The sequence below is a fragment of the Myotis davidii genome, unplaced genomic scaffold, assembly GCF_000327345.1.
Source record: "Myotis davidii unplaced genomic scaffold, ASM32734v1 scaffold384, whole genome shotgun sequence".
In the NCBI taxonomy this organism is placed as follows: domain Eukaryota; kingdom Metazoa; phylum Chordata; class Mammalia; order Chiroptera; family Vespertilionidae; genus Myotis; species Myotis davidii.
Genome location: NW_006295385.1, coordinates 540,243 through 557,891, shown reverse-complemented (window position 1 = coordinate 557,891; position 17,649 = coordinate 540,243).

Sequence of the window (17,649 nt, the reverse complement as noted above, 5' to 3'; positions counted from 1 at the left end):
AACTCACAGTGGTTTGCAGAGGCAGTTTTAGAGGGAGTGACAACTTGAGTTATGAAGGAAACTTCAGTGAGCGTGATGGCTTTGGTGGCAGCCATGGTGTTGATGGGTATAGTGAGTTGAGTAACGATGGAAGCAGTTTTGGAGGTAGTGGAAGCTGCAGCTTTGGAAATTACAATATTCAATCTTCAAATGCTGGACTCAGGAAGGGAGAAAATTTTGGAAGCAGAAGCTCTGTTTTTTTATGGTGGTATAGGTCAGTACTTTTGCCAAACCCCCAAATCAAGGTGGTTATGGGTGTTTCAGTAACACCAGTAAATATGGCAGTGGCAGAAGATTTTAATTATGTCCAAGAAAGAAAGAAAGAAAAAAAAAACCTACCAGAAGAGGAGAGACAGAGAAGTGACAGAAAAACTACAAGTTACAACAGGTTTCCAAACAGTGGCAAAACCTAACTGCTACAGCAGATATATGTTAGAAAATACTCCTATGGCTCCCACAAAAATAAGGAGTATTTATTACTAATTATAAAACAGGTATTTTATTTTCTGTTCTGTGGAAAGCGCAAAGCAGGCCCACAAAAAAAATTAATATAGGGTTTTTTTTTTGGTTCACTTGTTGTTGATTGCTAAATGTAATAATGTGATCATGAAGCTGATTAAATGTATTTTAAAAAAACTCAGTGGTGCACAGAAAAGTAGATACAACTAAAGAGGTTAGTGAAGTGAAATATAGATTTTAAAAAATTACTCAGAATGCTGCCCAAGATATAAGGAAATGGAAAATATGAAAGGAGATAAAAGAGATGGAAGGCAGAATGAAAGAAGAGAAAAAATGAGAAAGATGAGCATTTCCCAGACTGGATGAAAAATAGAAACTTTCAGATTTAAGAAGCAGACATTCCAATTGGGATAAAGAAAATAAATACACACCCAAACATATTGCATACAGAGTACAGACTAAAAGAAAAAAAGAAGTTATCAAAAGTAGACTTTTCCAAAGCAATGATAGAAAGAAGAAGGTAATGGGATAATATTTTTTAAAACCCTGAAAGAAAATATCAATCTATAACTGTATTCATCTGAACAAGGTAAAATAAAGACATTTTAGCGGGATTTCAAGATGATGGTGGAGAGATATCAAGTTATACCACAAAGCCACCGTAATCAAAACAGCCTGGTACTGGCACAAGAACAGGCATATAGATCAATGGAACAGAACAGAAAAGCAAGAAATCAACCCAAGTCATTATGCTCAATTAATATTTGACAAAGGAGGCAAGAGCATACAATGAAGTCAAGACAGTCTCTTCAATAAATGGAGTTGGGTAAATTGGACAGAAACATGCAGATACAATGAAACTAGATCACCAACTTACACCGTACACAAGAATAAACTCAAAATGGATAAAAGTCCTAAATCTAAGTTGGGAAACCATAAAAATCCTAGAAGAAAGCATAGGCAGCAAAATCTCAGACATCTCAAATAGCAATATGTTTATGGATACATCTCTTAGGGCAAAGGAAACTAAGGATAAAATAAACAAATGGAACTACATCAAAATAAAAAGCCTCTGCACAGCAAAAGAAACCATCAACAAAATGGTAAAGGAGCCCACTATATGGGAACATATTTGGCAATGATACATCTGATAAAGCGTTAATATCCAAAATATATAAGAACTCATACAACTTAACAAAAGGAAGAGAATCCAGTTTAAAAATGGACAAAGGACCTAAATAGACACTTCTCAAAGTGGACATACACAAGACCAAGAAACATACAATGCTCAAAGTCACTGATCATCAGAGTGATGCAAATTAAAATGACAATGAGATATTACCTCATACCTGTCAGAATGTCTACCATCAACAAATCAACAAATGACAAGTGCTGGTGAGGATGTGGAGAAAAAGGAACCCTAGTACACTGCTGGTGGGAATGCAGACTGGTGCAGCCATTATGGAAAACAGTATGGAGTTTCCTCAAAAAATTAAATATGGAACTGCCAGTTGATCCAATGATCCCACTTCTAGGAAAATATCCTAAGAAATCAGGACATGTGTGGGATACAAATGTTTCTCTCTCTCTCTCTCTCTCTCTCTCTCTCTCTCTCTCTCTCTCTCTCTCTTAAAAATCAATGGGGAAAAAGTATCCTTGCATGAAGATTAACAACAACAAAAAAAATACAGAAGATCAGTGAAACCAAGTGTAGGTTCTTTGAAAAGGTTAGCAAGATTGGTGAACCTTTAGCTAGAATCACCAAGAAATTAACAGAGAGAACCCATATAAATAAAGTCAGAAATGAAAAAGGTGAAGTAACAACTGACGTCACAGAAATGCAAAGGATGATAACAAAATAGCATGAACAACATATGGCAACAAGTTGGACAACCTGGGCCAAATGGACAAATTCCTAGAAATATACAATCTTCCAAAACTCAATCAGGAAGAATCAGAAAACCTGAATAGATCAAAAACAACTAACGAAATTGAAGCAGTAATTTTAAAAAAACAACTTTCAGCAAACAAAAGTCCTGGTCTGCATGGCTTCACAGGGGAGTTTTACCAAACATTCAAAGAATTAACACCTATCCTTCTCAAACTATTCCAAAGAATTCAAGAGAAGGAAAGACTTCCACTCTTTTTATGAGGCCAGTGTTATCATAATTCCAAAACCAGGTAAAGACACTAGAACAAATGAAAATTATAGGCCAATATCCCTGATGAACATAGATGCCAAAATCCTCAACAAAATAGTAGCAAACTGAATCCAGCAATACATTAAAAAACTCATATGCCATGACCAACTGGAATTTATTTATGGGATGCAAAGCTGGTATAATTTCCACAAACCAATAAATATGATACATCACACAAACAAAATGAAAGATAAAAATCACACAATTATATTAATAGATGCAGACAAAGCATTCAATAAAATCCAACACCCATTTATGGTAAAAAACTTTCAGCAGAGATATCATACTCAATGGGCAAAAACTAAAAACATCTCCCTTAAGATCCGGAAAAAGACAGGGATGTCCACTCTTGCCAATCTTATTCAACACAGTACCAGATGTCTTAGCCACAGCAATCAGACAAGAAGAAATAAAGGCATCCAGAATGGAAAGGAGAAAGTAAAATTGTCATTATTCACAGAGGACATGGCACTGTACATAGAAAACCCCTAAAGTCTCCACCAAAAAATTAGTAAGTCTAATAAATGAATTCAGCAAAATAGCACAATACAAAATTAAATTTAAAAATTGGTGGCATTTTTATACACCAACTAGAGGCCCAGTGCAGAAATTCGTGGATCGGTAGTTCCCTAGGCCTGGCCAGCAATCAGGGCCAATTGGGGCCTTCCTTCCCCCAGCTGCCGGCTGCCAGCCAGGACCTTCCTTCGTTCCGCACTACCCCCTGATGGTCAGCGCATGTCATAGCAAGTGATCGAACTCATGGTCGGTAGAACTCCCAAGGGGACAATTTGCATATTAGCCTTTTATTATATAGGACAACGCTCTCAGAAAGAGAAACCAAGAAAACAATCCCATTTACTATTGCAACAACAACAAAAAATACCTAGAATAAACTTAACCAAGAAAGTAAAAAGCTGATACCCAGAAAACCATAGGACACTGAATAAAGGAATAGAAGAATATGCAAACAAGTGGAAGTATAAACCATGTACATGGATTGGAAGAATTAACATAATTAAAATGTCCATACTACCCAAAGCAATCCATGGATTCAATATAATTCTTATCAAGATACCAATGGTGTATTTCACAGACTTAGAACAAATATTCCAAAAATTTATATGGAACCACAAAAGACCATGAATAGGTACAGCAATCTTGAGACAGAAGAACAAAGTTGGAGAAAACAATGCTACCTGATATCAAAATATATTACTAGGCCATAGTAATAAAAATAGTATGGTAATGGCATAAAAACAGACATATAGTCAATGGAAAAGAATAGAGAGCCCAGAAATAAATCTATACCATTATAGTCAATTAATATTTGACAAAGGAGGCAAAAACCTAATGGGATGAAAACAGTCCATTCAATAAATGGAGTTTGGAATATTGTCAGATATATGCAAGAAAATGAACCTAAACCACCTTCTTACACTATACACAAGAATGAACTCAAAATGGATTAAGGACTTAAATGTTAGACTCAAAACCATAAAAATCCTAGAAGAAAACATAAGCAGTAAAATGTTGGACGTTTCTCATAGCAATGTTTTTTTCTGATATATCTTCTTGGGCAAGAGAAACAAACAAACAAAAATAAACAAATGGGACTACATCAAACTGAAAAGCTTTTGCACAGCAAAGGAAATTATGAACAAAACAAAAAGATAACCCATTGACCGGGAGAACATATTTGCCAATGATATATCTGATAAGGGGTTAATATCCAAATTTATAAGGAACTTATAAAACTCAACACCAAAAACAGACAAACAATTCAGTTAAAAAATGAACAAAGGACCTAACTTTTCACTTCCCCAAAGGTGGCCAATGACATATGAAAATATGCTCAACGTCACTAATGAGAGATGCAAATTAAAACCACAATGAGATATCACCTCACACCTTTCAGATGGCGATCATCAATAAATCAACAAATAGCAAGCGTCGGTGAGATGTGGGGGAAAAAAACCCTTGCTCAGTGTTGATGGGAATGCAGACTGGTGCAGCCACTATGGAAAACAGTATAGAGTTACCTCAAAAAATTAAAAATGGAACTGCTGTTTGACCCAGTGGTTCCACTTCTGGGAATTTAACCAAAGAAAGCTGAAACACTAATTCAAAAGAATATGTACATCCTTACGTTCATTGCAGCATTATTTACAATAGGCAAGATTTGGAGGCAGCCCAGTGTCCATCAGTATATGAGAAGATAAAAAAGCTGTGATACATTTACACAGTGGAACACTACTCAGCCATAATAAAGAAGGAAACCTTGCCTGGCCAGTGTTGCTCAATGGTTCAGCATCGACCTATGAACAAGGAGGTCACACTTCAGTTCTGGGTTGTAAGCTTGATCCCCAGTAGGGGATGTGTAGGAGGCAGCCAATCAATGATTCTCTCTCATCATTGAGGTTTCTCTCTCTCTCTCCCTCTCTGAAATAACAAAATATTTTTAAAAAAGAAGAAATTCTTACCTTTTGTCACAGCATGGATGGACCTGGAGAGCATTGTAGTAAGTGAAATAAGCCAGTCAGAGAATTACAAGTATCATATGATTTCACTCACATGTGACATCTAATGATGAAAATGAACTACCAAGCAAAATAGAGACAGACTTGTAGATAGAGAGCAGGCTGACAGCTATCAGTGGGTGCAGTTTGGGTGGTGGTGGTGTGTGTGTGTGTGTGTGTGTGTGGAGGGGGGTGGAGGGATTGAACAAAGAAGAAAAAAGGAGACAAAACGCGTGGTCTCAGAGAACAGTGTGGTGATTTCCAGGGAGAGGTGGGATGGGGAAGGAGGATGAGAGTATAGTCCAGATAAATGGTGGTGGAAGACTTGCTTGGGGTAGTGAATACACAATACAGTGTACAAATGATGTGTTGCTCCTAAAACTTGTATAATTTTGTTAACCAGTGTCATCCCAATAAATTTAATAATAAGGAAAATAAAAACAAATGAAAAATATTTAACCATTCATTTATGGCAGCGGTTCTCAACCTGTGGATCGCCAACCTGTGGATCGTGACCCCTTTGGGGGGTTGAAGGACCTTTTCACAGGAGTCACCTAAGACCATCGGAAAACACATATATAATTACATATTGTTTTTGTGATTAATCACTATGCTTTAATTATGTTCAATTTGTAACAATGAAAATACATCCTGCATATCAGATATTTACATGATGATTCATAACAGTAGCAAAATTATAGTTATGAAGTAGCAACGAAAATAATTTTATGTTTGGGGGCCACCACAACATGAGGAACTGTATTAAAGGGTCTCGGCATTAGGAAGGTTGAGAACCACTGATTTAAGGCAATAAAAAGGTGACTTGAGTCCCAGCTGGTTTTGCTCAGTGGTTGGAGTGTTGCCCCTTGTACTGAGGGTCCTGGGTTCAATTCTGGTCAAGGGCATGCACCTCGGTTGCAGGCTTAATCCCCAGCCCCAATCTGGGCACATGCAGGAGGCAACTAATTGATGTGTCTCTCTCACATCGATTTTTCTCTCTCTCTCTGTCTCTCCCCTTCCCTTCCACTCTCTCTAAAAATCAATAGAAAAATATCCTTGGGTGAGGATTAACCAAAAAAGGGGCGGGGGATGAAGGTGGGGAGACTTGAAAGGGAAACAGTAGAGAAAGAAATGAAAAACAAATGTAAAAACCTGGAGGAGATTGGAGTGAGGAGAGTTAGAGTACTGGTAGAAGGAGAAAGATTTGGGAGAAGAAAATGAAGATTAGGAGCTAATGGAAACTTAATTAAATATTTTAAACTAGAGGCCCAATGCATGAAAATTTGCACAAGAGTAGGCTTTCCTTCCCCCAGCTGCCGGCACTGACTTCCCTCCTCCAGCCGCCTGCAGCCACCCAGAACCCGGGCTGGCTTCCCTCCAGCCCCAGCTTTGTTGGAAGGACGTCCAGAATGACGTCTGGAAGACATCAGTCTAATTAGCATATTACCCTTTTATTATTATAGATGGCATTGAGGGCCCAGCAGAGAGGACAGAGAGAGAATGACATGCTTGAATGAGTAGAGGCTGAGCAGCAGAAGCAGGTGTTTGCAATAAGCAAAACTTGAAGATTGACAAAGTGAGTGCAGTGTAGATGAAGGGACAAGAGACTCTGCATGCTGGCCATGCAGCATTTCAAGGGCCAACCCTGGATTCTGACTGACGTGGTAAGGAAACCCGAAGACAGCTGGGATCCTATGAGATTAGAAAAGATTAAAGACAAAGGGTTTCAATGAATCTTAAGAGAATGAGAAACTAAAGGGCAAGAATAGGAGCCTAAGAAATTGTCCTCAATGCAAGGAAAATTATGACATCAGGCTTTGGAAATAAGGCTGTATAAGGAGATGAGTTCATGGTTTGGCTTTGGGAGTAGAGCTCAAAAATCAAAACAGAATGAGATTATGGCCAGGAAAGTATTTCCTAAGCTGTAAAATACTAATCCTTTTTTATATATTGTTTTCATTATTTTTGGAATAGATGTGTTGAGGAACTCTAGGGCTTACCTGGTGCATGAATTATCCCTGTGGACACTGAGGTTGCCCAAGATGATAGCAAGGGAAGGAAGGGCTAGGGAACTTTCTATGTTTATTAGGGAACAAGATACCAGTGGATGACAGGGAAGAGAATAGTCCATCCTCATGTTGGACATGGACCTAAATAGAAGGTTGGTTTGTTTTAAAAAGGCTTTGTCCTAGCTGGTTTGGCTCAGTGGATAGAGCATCAGCCTGCAGACTAAAGAGTCCGGGGTTTGATTCCAGTCAAGGGCACATATCTGGGTTGGTGGACTTGATCCCCAGTCAGGGGTGTGCAGGATGCAGCCAATCAATGATTCTCCCTCATTATTGATGTTTCTCTCTCTCTCTCTTTTCCTCTCTGAAATCAATAACAATATATATATTTTAAAAAGGTGTAGCAGAATCATCTGGGAAACAGCACTGTGGGATGAGAGAAATACTCCCTGGGCAAGGGGGAAAAATCTCCACTTGATAGATGTTGAAGGCAATATAATCATCAAGAATGTTCAAGAAAGACTCTTTTGATGGCAACAAACAGAAATCCACTCAAAATAGCAACACACACACACACACAGACAGCAGGTCACTTTAAGAATACAGAGCTCTGACAGAATTTCTGGACGGGGAGCAAAGTTCAGCTGGACTTCAAATGAACTGGCATTTGTTTCTAGAAAGACGTTGGAGACTAAGGCAGCTACTCTTCACTTTTCACTCATGCTGATGGCCCCTCTGCTTTTCCCTGTAGTTCAGCTTTCTCTTCCTCTTTCTTAGCCTCTTTCACGTCTTAAATTTCACGTGGCCCAACATGATTGCTGACTCCAACTCTTCCTCATAACCTCACACTCTCACACCCTGTCCCTCTCTCTTCCCAGGTTCAGCAAGAGAAAGAAATGAATTCCTTCTCACCAGGCATGTCAAGGGACTCTTGCCCGCTCTGGATTGGCTGCGTAGAGGTCAGGTGTCTCTTTTCCTGGGAAGCATCCTAGGGGTCAGGTCCACTCGGCAGGAGCAGAATGGAAATGTTGGGCGTGTGTAGCTGAAGAGGAAAGTCAAGACTTCATTAATCCAGAGGTGGAGGGGATATGGGAAGTCACTTAAGAAATCCAGAGTGAAAAAGACCCAAGAGAAGTTTGGCAGAGGACAGAGAGCCCAGGAAGAGGATGAAGGTTTGGGTGGCAGGGGCTACACCTTGGGTGGCCATGGGAGATCAAGGAGGCAGGAGTTGGACTACAGACAAGAAGGACAGGGTGAGGCTGCAAGAACACTGTGTGGGATACTAGACCACCTTAGCCCCGAGGCTGCATTCCCAGCCTAGAGGGAACCAACTGGCTCACCCCAGGGCAAGAGTCCTCCAGCTGAGCAAGAAGCTAGGATGGCTGGAGTAGTCTGGCCTTTCAAAATGTTCCTCTTACACGTAGAGGAGAAAGGATGCTGGGTAGAGCAGCAACCCTCTGTCGGAGCACTTACTCTTCGATCCTGCTCCACTACGCCAATTGTTGGAGCACAGGTACTCGGACGCTGGGGATTAGATGAAGACATGAGAAGTTGCAGGCATATACTTTATTGTAGACCATGTAGCCATTGCTACTACAGGAGCCATCAGGCAGAGTAGTTCATCAAAGTAGCTCCACAAAAGCAGCCACACAAAGTGGCCACACAAAGCAGCCTCACACCGGCTGGTCAGTAGTAACATATACAGACTCAAACAGAAGAGACCTCCTGCCAATTAGTGACACTCATGCTATCCTATATAATAAAAGGGTAATATGCAAATAGAAAGGCGGAATGACCAGTCGCTATCACGTGCACTCAACACAGGAGCTGTCCCCTGGTGGTCAGTGTGCTCCCACAGGGGGAGCTCTGCTCAGTCACAAGCTGGGCTGACAGCTGGCGAGTGCAGCAGCCCACCTCTGTGGGCGGGGCTAAGGATGTCCCACTGTGGTTTAGGCCCGCTCCCCATGAGGATGGGCCTAAGCCATCAGTTGGACTTCCTCTGAAGGTTCCTGGACTCTGAAAGGGCACAGGCTGGGCTGAGGGACTCCTCCCTGGCCCCCAGTGCATGAATGTCATGCACAAGGCCTCTAGTACTAACATAAACAGGTTCCATAAGAGTGCACTTGTGCAGTACATATATTGCTACTACTGAATCATTGTCCCCACACCTGCGTAGGACAAAGGGGCCTTGCACCTAATAACACTGCTGTGTCCTTGCTGGCACTCATGCATATGGCTAATTGGCCTTGATCATCCAGCATACTCTGATTAGGGTTCCCACACCCTCAAATTCAGAGTCTGGAAATCTCTTTGAAAAGCTAAACTAAGGCAAAACAAGAAGTCAGTTGTCTTCACAGTGTGAAGTGGAAAGTCAGCTGTTGGTGCGGATCCTTGTTGGTTCTTGGTAATAATGCTCACATGTTCAGAGGTTTAAGTTCAGGCCAGGTTCCTCCAGCCACGGCCAGCTGGCTGTTCAGCACCCCTGCTGCTAACAGGCCGCCTTTCTCAGGGCCTGAGGCTACTTATGGTGTGGCTGCTGTTCCACAGAGTTATTGCTTCCAAAAATCAACATAGAAACAGAATGGGATATGTGGGGGCAGAGGTAAGAGAGGGAGGAAGGGGCACACTGGTGATAAAACGTGGCATGTGGAAGGAACGAGGAGAGAAGCACCAGAAGGAAACTGCCACAGCAGTCTGGAAAACGAGCAAGAACAAGCACACGGTTACCCAAACACTGTCCATTTCCCACGACAAGGAACCCAGAGCTCCTAGAAAGGAGCAAAGAAGGGATGAAATAAGCTCTGAATGTTTTGTTGTGCCAGAAAGCAAGGAAGTGATCAAAGAATGATGGGGACATGTCTGCAAGACACAGAGTTAGGCTGAGTGGGCTCCTGCTAGCCATATGTTGCACAATTTGAACATCAAAATAATGATCATAACAGATCATAACCTCTTGAATAAAATAGGAACTCATGAGCCCGTTCAGATATAAATAAACCCAGTCATAAATTGAGAGTTGGTGAAGAATAGGATATTTACACAGTGTCAAATTCTCCCTACAAAATACTTATTAATTGCAAGGGGAAGAAGAGTTGCCTGATAGATACACCTGAATCAGGTGATTGAAGTCTTCATTGCCAGTGATTCCACAAATTGAGAGCACATGGTACCTGATGTAATGAGAACACAGCAATACTTCGGGAGTAGTCCTGAAAAAGATGCATGACCTGAATCTGATCATAAGGAAATACCAGGCAAGTCCAAACTGAAGAACATTCTACCAAGTAACAAATTCTCAGTCTTCAAAGTGTTAGCACGTTAAACGCCCAGTCAGTCACTGGTGACTGACACTATACTTTCTGTCTGGAAGACAAAACAGGCTGGGCGCTTAACCTGTTAAGGAGTTAAATCTCAAGGAAAGACTGAGAAGCCGTCTCAGAGTGGAGAAAGCTGATGGGACATGACTGCATGCTCTGTGTGATTCTGAGGTAAACGCTTTGACTACAGTCATAGGACCATTGGAGGAACTCGAATGGGATTCCTGAGCTGGAGTGGGGAGCATGCTCTGCGTCCAAGGAATATCCTTGTTTGCAGGGAACGTACACTGAAAGGTGAAGGGGGTCATGGGGCAGCATGTCAGCAACTAAATCTCAAAAAAGAAAAAAAAAATGGGGTTTTGGACTACACTTCTAACTTTTCTGTAAATTTTTGTTGTTTTCAAATGTTTAAAAAAAACATAAAATATAAAAATATTAGTCTCTGTGTTTTAAAAAATGGAGCTTTCTTTTAATGTATGTAATGGGTTGAAAGTATGTCCACATCCTGGCACCCTGTAATGTGACCTTATTTAGAAAAAGGGTCTTTGTGGATGTGATTAAGAATCTCAAGATGAGAGCATCCTGGATCATGTGGGTGGGCCCTAAGTCCACTGACAAGTGTCCTTATAAGAGACACACAGAGGAAAGACACACAGAGGGGAAGGCCATGGAAGGCCTGGAGCCACCAGAAGCAGGAACAGGCAAGGAAGGCTCCTCCCCTAGAATCTTTGGGAGCGAGCACAGCTCTGCCGACACCTTGACTTTGAACTTCCTGCCGCCAGAACTGTGAGAGAATAAGTTTCTGTTGTTCTAAGCCATGTACTTCATGGTAATTTGTTACTGCAGCCCTAGGAAACTCACCCAGAGCACTAGTCTCCTTTCATTTTGTTTTAACTAGGTAAAGACTGAAACCAACTTGTACTTTGGATGTCCTCACCAAGTTAGGCTGCGTTAGCCCAAAGTGGGGATGGACGTTCATCTCCGAATGGACTAGGCTGCACTCCTGAGAAAATGGCCGACAAATATTGCATTTGACCTTCACCATTGACTCCTTGGGTGCCAACGTGCTAGGCTTGTTGGGATTCTTCCTAAGGCAGTGGTTCTCAGCCAGGACATTTGACAATTTCTGGACAAATTTTTGGTTGTTATAACTGTGGGGTGGGAGTTGCTCCTCAGAGCCAATAGGTAAAGGCTGGGGATGCTGCTAAGTATTCTAATGCCCAGGACAATTCCTCACCGCAAAGAACTGTCTGGCCTAAAATGTCACAGTGATGAGGATGAGAAACCCTGTTCTAAGGGAACAGTTTTCTTTTTCATTCTACAAAGAAATGGGATTGTTGGATCATGTGGTAGGACTATTTTAATTTTTTTCACCTTTTTCCATAGTGGCTCTACTATTTTACATGCCCACCCACAGTATACAAAGGTTCTAATTTTTCCACATGCTTGATAACATCGGTTATCTTTTTAAAAAAATAATGGTGTTCTTAACAGGTGTGAAATGATATATTGTTGTGGGTTTTATTTGTTGTTTACTTTATTGTTTTGTGTTTTTTTCCATTGGTTTAGAATCATATTTCCTTGATGATTAGTGATGTTAAGCATCTTTTCATATACCTGTTTACTATTTGCTTATCTTCTTTAGAGAAATGTCTATTCAAGTCTTTTGCCCATTTTTAAATCAAGCTGTGTGTGTGTGTGTGTGTGTGTGTGTGTGTGTTTTGTTTTTGTGTTTTTTTTTGCTACTAAGTTGTTATGTTACCCTTTCCTGGTTATATGGTTTGTAAACATTTCCTACCATTCCATAGGTTACTGTTCTACTATGCTGATGGTTTACTTGTCAGAATGAAAGCTTCCAGTTTGATGTAGTCCCACTTGTCTATTTCTGCTTTTGTTGCTTATGCACTTGGTGTCATACCCAAGAAATGGTTGCCAAGAGCAACGTCATGAAGCTTTTTCCTATGTTTTCTTGTAGGGGTTTTGTAGTTTCAAGTCTTACTTTTAGGTCTTTAATCCATCTTGAGTTGATTATTATGTCTGGGGTAAGATAGGGTCCAATTTCATTTTTTCATGTGTATATCCAGTTTTTCCAACACCATTTTGAAGAAACTACTCTTTCCTCAGTGTGTATTGTTGGTACCCTTGTAGATGATCAACTGACTGAATATGTACAGGTTGATTTCTGGGCTCTTTGTTCAAGTCAATTGATTTATTTCTCTGTTTTTATAGACCATACTGCTTTTATTACTGTGTTTTGTAATATATTTTGATATAAGAAAGTGTGATGGCTCCAACTTTGTTCTTCTTTCTCAAGATTGTTTTGACTATGTGGGAGTCCTTTGTGATTCCAAGAGTTTGAGGATTTTAAAAAATGTTTGTAAAAATTGTCATTGAAATTTTGACAGGAATTGCATGGAATCTGTAGATCACGTTGGGTAGTATAGACATTAACAATATTGTCTTCCAGTTTATGAACAAGGGATGTCTTTCCAGTTTGTCTTCTTTAATTTTTTCATCATTATTTTGTCATTTTCAGTGCCTGAGTCTTCATCTCTTGGTTAAGTTTATTCCTAAGTATTTTATTGCTTTTCACTTTTGTTTGCCTTCCATACTCTTTACTAGTATATGTCACCCAGTGCCAGAAGCCTGTGGTTTACAGTAGGCTATGGGCTATGTGTAAGATGTGAAAAATGAGCAAAGGATCTGGGATTTTTTGAAGAGTCCCAGCCTCACAACTTTCTTTAGGCCAGTCTTGTTCTTTACCACTCACATGTGGAAAAAATCTTCAGGTGACTTCTGTAAATTGGCTCTGAATACATCTAATAAAATATTTCCATCTCGATGACCAAACATTGCACAAAGGGTGCCAGAACCCAAGCCACAAACCCCAGGAGCTTAAGCTCCCACATGAGACACCATGGGAGGAAAACACTTCTCTGACCCAACCACCCTTCTACCCTCCCCCCTTCCTTCTGCTCAGCATTTACTGACCACCACCAACGCAAACATTGTGCTAAACCCTGGGAATACAAAAATAAATAAGTTCAAAATCTGATCAGAGGATAGAAAGAGACATTAACATATGAAGTTTGAGTGCTGTTATAATGGTATCAACAGAGAGAACATTTTAAAAAATGTTTTTATTGATTTTTTTTATAGAGAGAGAAAGGAAGGGAGGTAGCGAGGGGGAGGGGAACATCGATTGGTTGCTTCCGCAAGCACCCTGACCAGGGTATGTGCCCTGACTGGGAATTGAATCAGCGACTTCGTGGTGCACAGGATGATGCTCAACCAACAGAGCCACGCTAGCCAGGGCCAGACAGAGAATTTTTGAAAAAGCTTCCTTCACCTGACAGGGCAAATAAATCAGTATCCAAGCATTTCATAGGCGAGATGGAGAAAGCATTCTTCAGAGATAAAACTGAAAAAATATCTCAGTTCTTCCAAACACGGGCTGCGAGGTGTGTGGAGCGCCTAATTCTTATGATCCAGTGTGCTCTTTAACTACCAGGTGAGCCCTTTCTGAACTAAAAGACACCGAGAGGGCTATTTTTGAAGGTAACTATTCTTGTGAGTGCTGAAAAACGGCATTTATGAAAACATTTCTTACTGATATCCAAACAGAACTGGTTAGTCTTGCTGGGAACGCCGTAGGCACCTTGGGTTTGAGGCTGTCAGCGGATATCATCGCAGTGGAGCGAGGCAGAGAAGTGAGTGCCTGGGGCATCTTCATGACTCCCCTTCTCTGTTCTCATTTGAACCGCACAGGCAAAGCATGTACATTACCTGAGTGACCCTCTGAAGACATGTCTTTGGCTCTGGTGACCAGTGATCGTTGGGCAATCTCTTCTGATACTTTGATTGAAGCAGGTGATTAAAACACCTACTTGCCTATAGCTTGGCTATTTTTAGACTATTTCCTGGCATCCAAGACCCTGTGCAAATACGGGCGAATTTGCTTAAAGAAGTGAGGAAAGAAAAAGGAGCCCTGTGCAGCCCTTGCATATGAAATCACAGCAGGGCCATTTGAATCGTCGCTATCCCTCCTGGTGACAGCTGCAGACACGCGAAAGCGGAGCCAGGGACTGCTCAGCCAATTGAAGTGCCGTGTAGGTTCCCGTTGCCTTCAAGAACCTTTCTGATAAATAGCTCTTGGCCAGCTCCTTATATGGCTGCAGACGGCCCCAAGAGGTTGCGATGTATTTGGACACAATCTGATCTTTACTTCTCACGGGTCTCAGGCCTTCGCTTCTGCAGCTGCGGGCGACAGCAGTGGGCTCCAGAGGCTCTCGTACCCTGTCCCCGTGCAGTCACTTTTCCACTGAAGACTATCCCTTATCTTGAAGAAGAGAGGTGCCTGGCGCTTGTCACGCTGTGTAGGGCAGCGGCTAAGATAGTTTGAAAGGAGCTTTGCGGGGAGATCAGAACCTGCACAGGAGAGAAGTGGCTCTTCACTTGTTCACCTTGGAGTCTTTGGGACCCACTGAGAATAATTTCATCAGCCCCCATGGGTGTGACAGGCTGGCTATCCAATGTTGTCTGTTTATTCCTCAGAAGAGCCACACCAGGGGGCGGGGGGGCTGGGGGGCAGTCACTGGTGTTGCTTGGCATCCACTGCTACAACCCAGACACTTCCCCTCAAAGGCTGTGGCCCTTGCATGTTAGATTTTTTTCTTTTGTATTGATGGAACTCAATGCATAATATATGTTGAGTGAATCAATGCCTGGAGCAAAGACAGAAGCTGGTGGCTCATTAGAGTTTTGTTCTTGGATCTTGAAGCAGACAGGATGAAAAATATGTTGTCATTATGGATTTTAGTGAAGTGACAAAAAAGATTAGATCATGTGACATTCCTACAACTGTCTATTAATAATGCTACAACACAGGTGCTTATGAGCATGTCAGAAGACAAAAACCCTGTCACAAAAGAGGACAAAACTCATTCTGATGTTCGTGTTGCTGTAAAAAGGTGTGGCTGTTGGTCAGTGGTCTTGATGGATGCTGGCACTCCCATCCCCTGCCTCTGGAATCAGTGTGGCCACTCGCGCTCCAGTTGCTGGCTCCATGGACGCACCAAGCCCGCTGCCCCAAACAGCTGCCCCTTTCTAACCTCACCTACAGAAAACCTGAGAAAAATACTTTCCGCCTTCTCAGTAGACTGTTCTTACTAGAGGCCACATCTTCCCTGAGGAGTATAAAGGAGAGGGGGAAGAAAACTCCTGGGGAAACCAGGAGCCAGAAATGAACAGACAACCCTCTTGGCAGCCCGTATTTAACGTGGAACTGGAACTGTGGAGTGAGCGCTGTTCAGAAATGTATACCCAGGAGTGTAACGACCTGTAATATATGAACTGACTTTGGAGTAACCTGTAATATGCTGAACTAACATTGCAACCAGGGGAGCCATTTTTTAAGAATAAAACAATGAGGAAGAATAAATATCACTAATACAGCATGAGTGATATGGGAGTTCCAGCGAACGGGCAATTTTCTCACTCTGACATTAGATTCTAGTCACAGAGAGACCATCTTAGCTGTCACTAACCAGCTTTTGAAAAATAATGTAAAATGTAATTTGTTATCTATAAGATCTGGAGGCTTGGGTTGGTGAAAAATCCCACTTGGTGGGGCCCCCGGAGTGTGATAGTAATTAAGTGGTCACCGTAGCCAAAAAATCAGCTCTTAACAGGCTCTCTCAGACACCATCACTGGGATGTCCTTGAGTGACTGGAGAAAGAACAGGACACTTGCACGGCTGCACCAGTCCTTAATTTCTCTATGTTGTTCAGCCGTATTGGTATCCATGGACAATTATAAGGTCCCAGGACTCTCTGGGGAGTCCATGACCAGTCCCGAGGGTAGGCAGGCCAGGAGTGGGAGCAGAGCACATGATGCCCAGCTGGGGAGCATGACATCATCTCACAGCTGGAAGCAGCCTGGATTCCTCCTGAAATTGTCTGGCAGGCCCCACCTGGTCAGGATGGACAAGATGCTCAGAGACCACACATCTTGATCGTGGGTCTTTTCATTCCGCATTGGCCTTGTCCAATGTCTTCCAAAATAAATGTGTGAGATGTTCATAAGTGACCTTTATAAAAGAGAAGGGGGCCGACGGTCTGTCCGAACTGCCAGTTGCACAGACTTCTTTATTCTCAGGGCTTCCTGACACTGTGACTTCCAAGAGAATGGTAAGAGGTGCAATGTTTCCCAAAAGAGCATTTCACTGGGCTAACGTTTCTCACACCCATTGTGGGAAACATGGTCTGTGTTGGTTACAGGAGTCCTCTTCCTGCTTCAAATCCACACAGCATTCCACTTGTTTCTTTGCTATTGTGTTTTCTAGAAACATCAGCTCCCTATCTCCTATCATAACACACGTGATGACGAACAATGCGAAGTCACCTGCCTGTTGAGATCTGCTCAGGCTTGCACCTTTCCCAGGTCCTTGAGAAGCAGTGTCCCTGCGGTGCTTTCCGTAGTGTCACAGATCAGTTGGCAAGTAATCAGCTCACAGCCGTGAAACCAGCCGGGCAGGGAGGCAGAGGCTGCATCCTGGCCAGTGTCCAGCTGTTCAGGTTCAAACCAGCTCCTTACGTCCGAAGCTGTGCAGTGGGGGTGGCATTAGCACCGACCCCACAGAGGGGTCTGGAGCACTGAAAGCGATTGTGCCCATGAGGACCTGATGCTCATATACAAGAACAATGATGATTTGGGGAACATGGGATAAGAAGAAATAGCATGTCCCCAATAAAATTAGGATTTGGCAAAGTTTTTTACAAAAGCTCCTCATTACAAGCGGCTGTTCCAAAATAGAATAAGTGTTATTTCATTGTAATATTCCCCCTAGGCTTCCGTAAAACAATGCTCACTTCTGTTTTCACATCATCCTCTCCTCTACCCCACCTGTCCTTCCTTCCTGCAAACATTTGTTGAGCTTTACTATTCTAGAATAGAGGATAGCTCATTCTAGATCACAAGGGTGTGAAGATGAATACCATAATGTGGAATTCACCTTCCTTCCGGTGGGGGAGGCAGGAATGTACAAGTAAAACATGGTGCCGTCGAGAGAATGTGACGACACCCCTGGCACAAAGTGGGTCCTAGTCCACT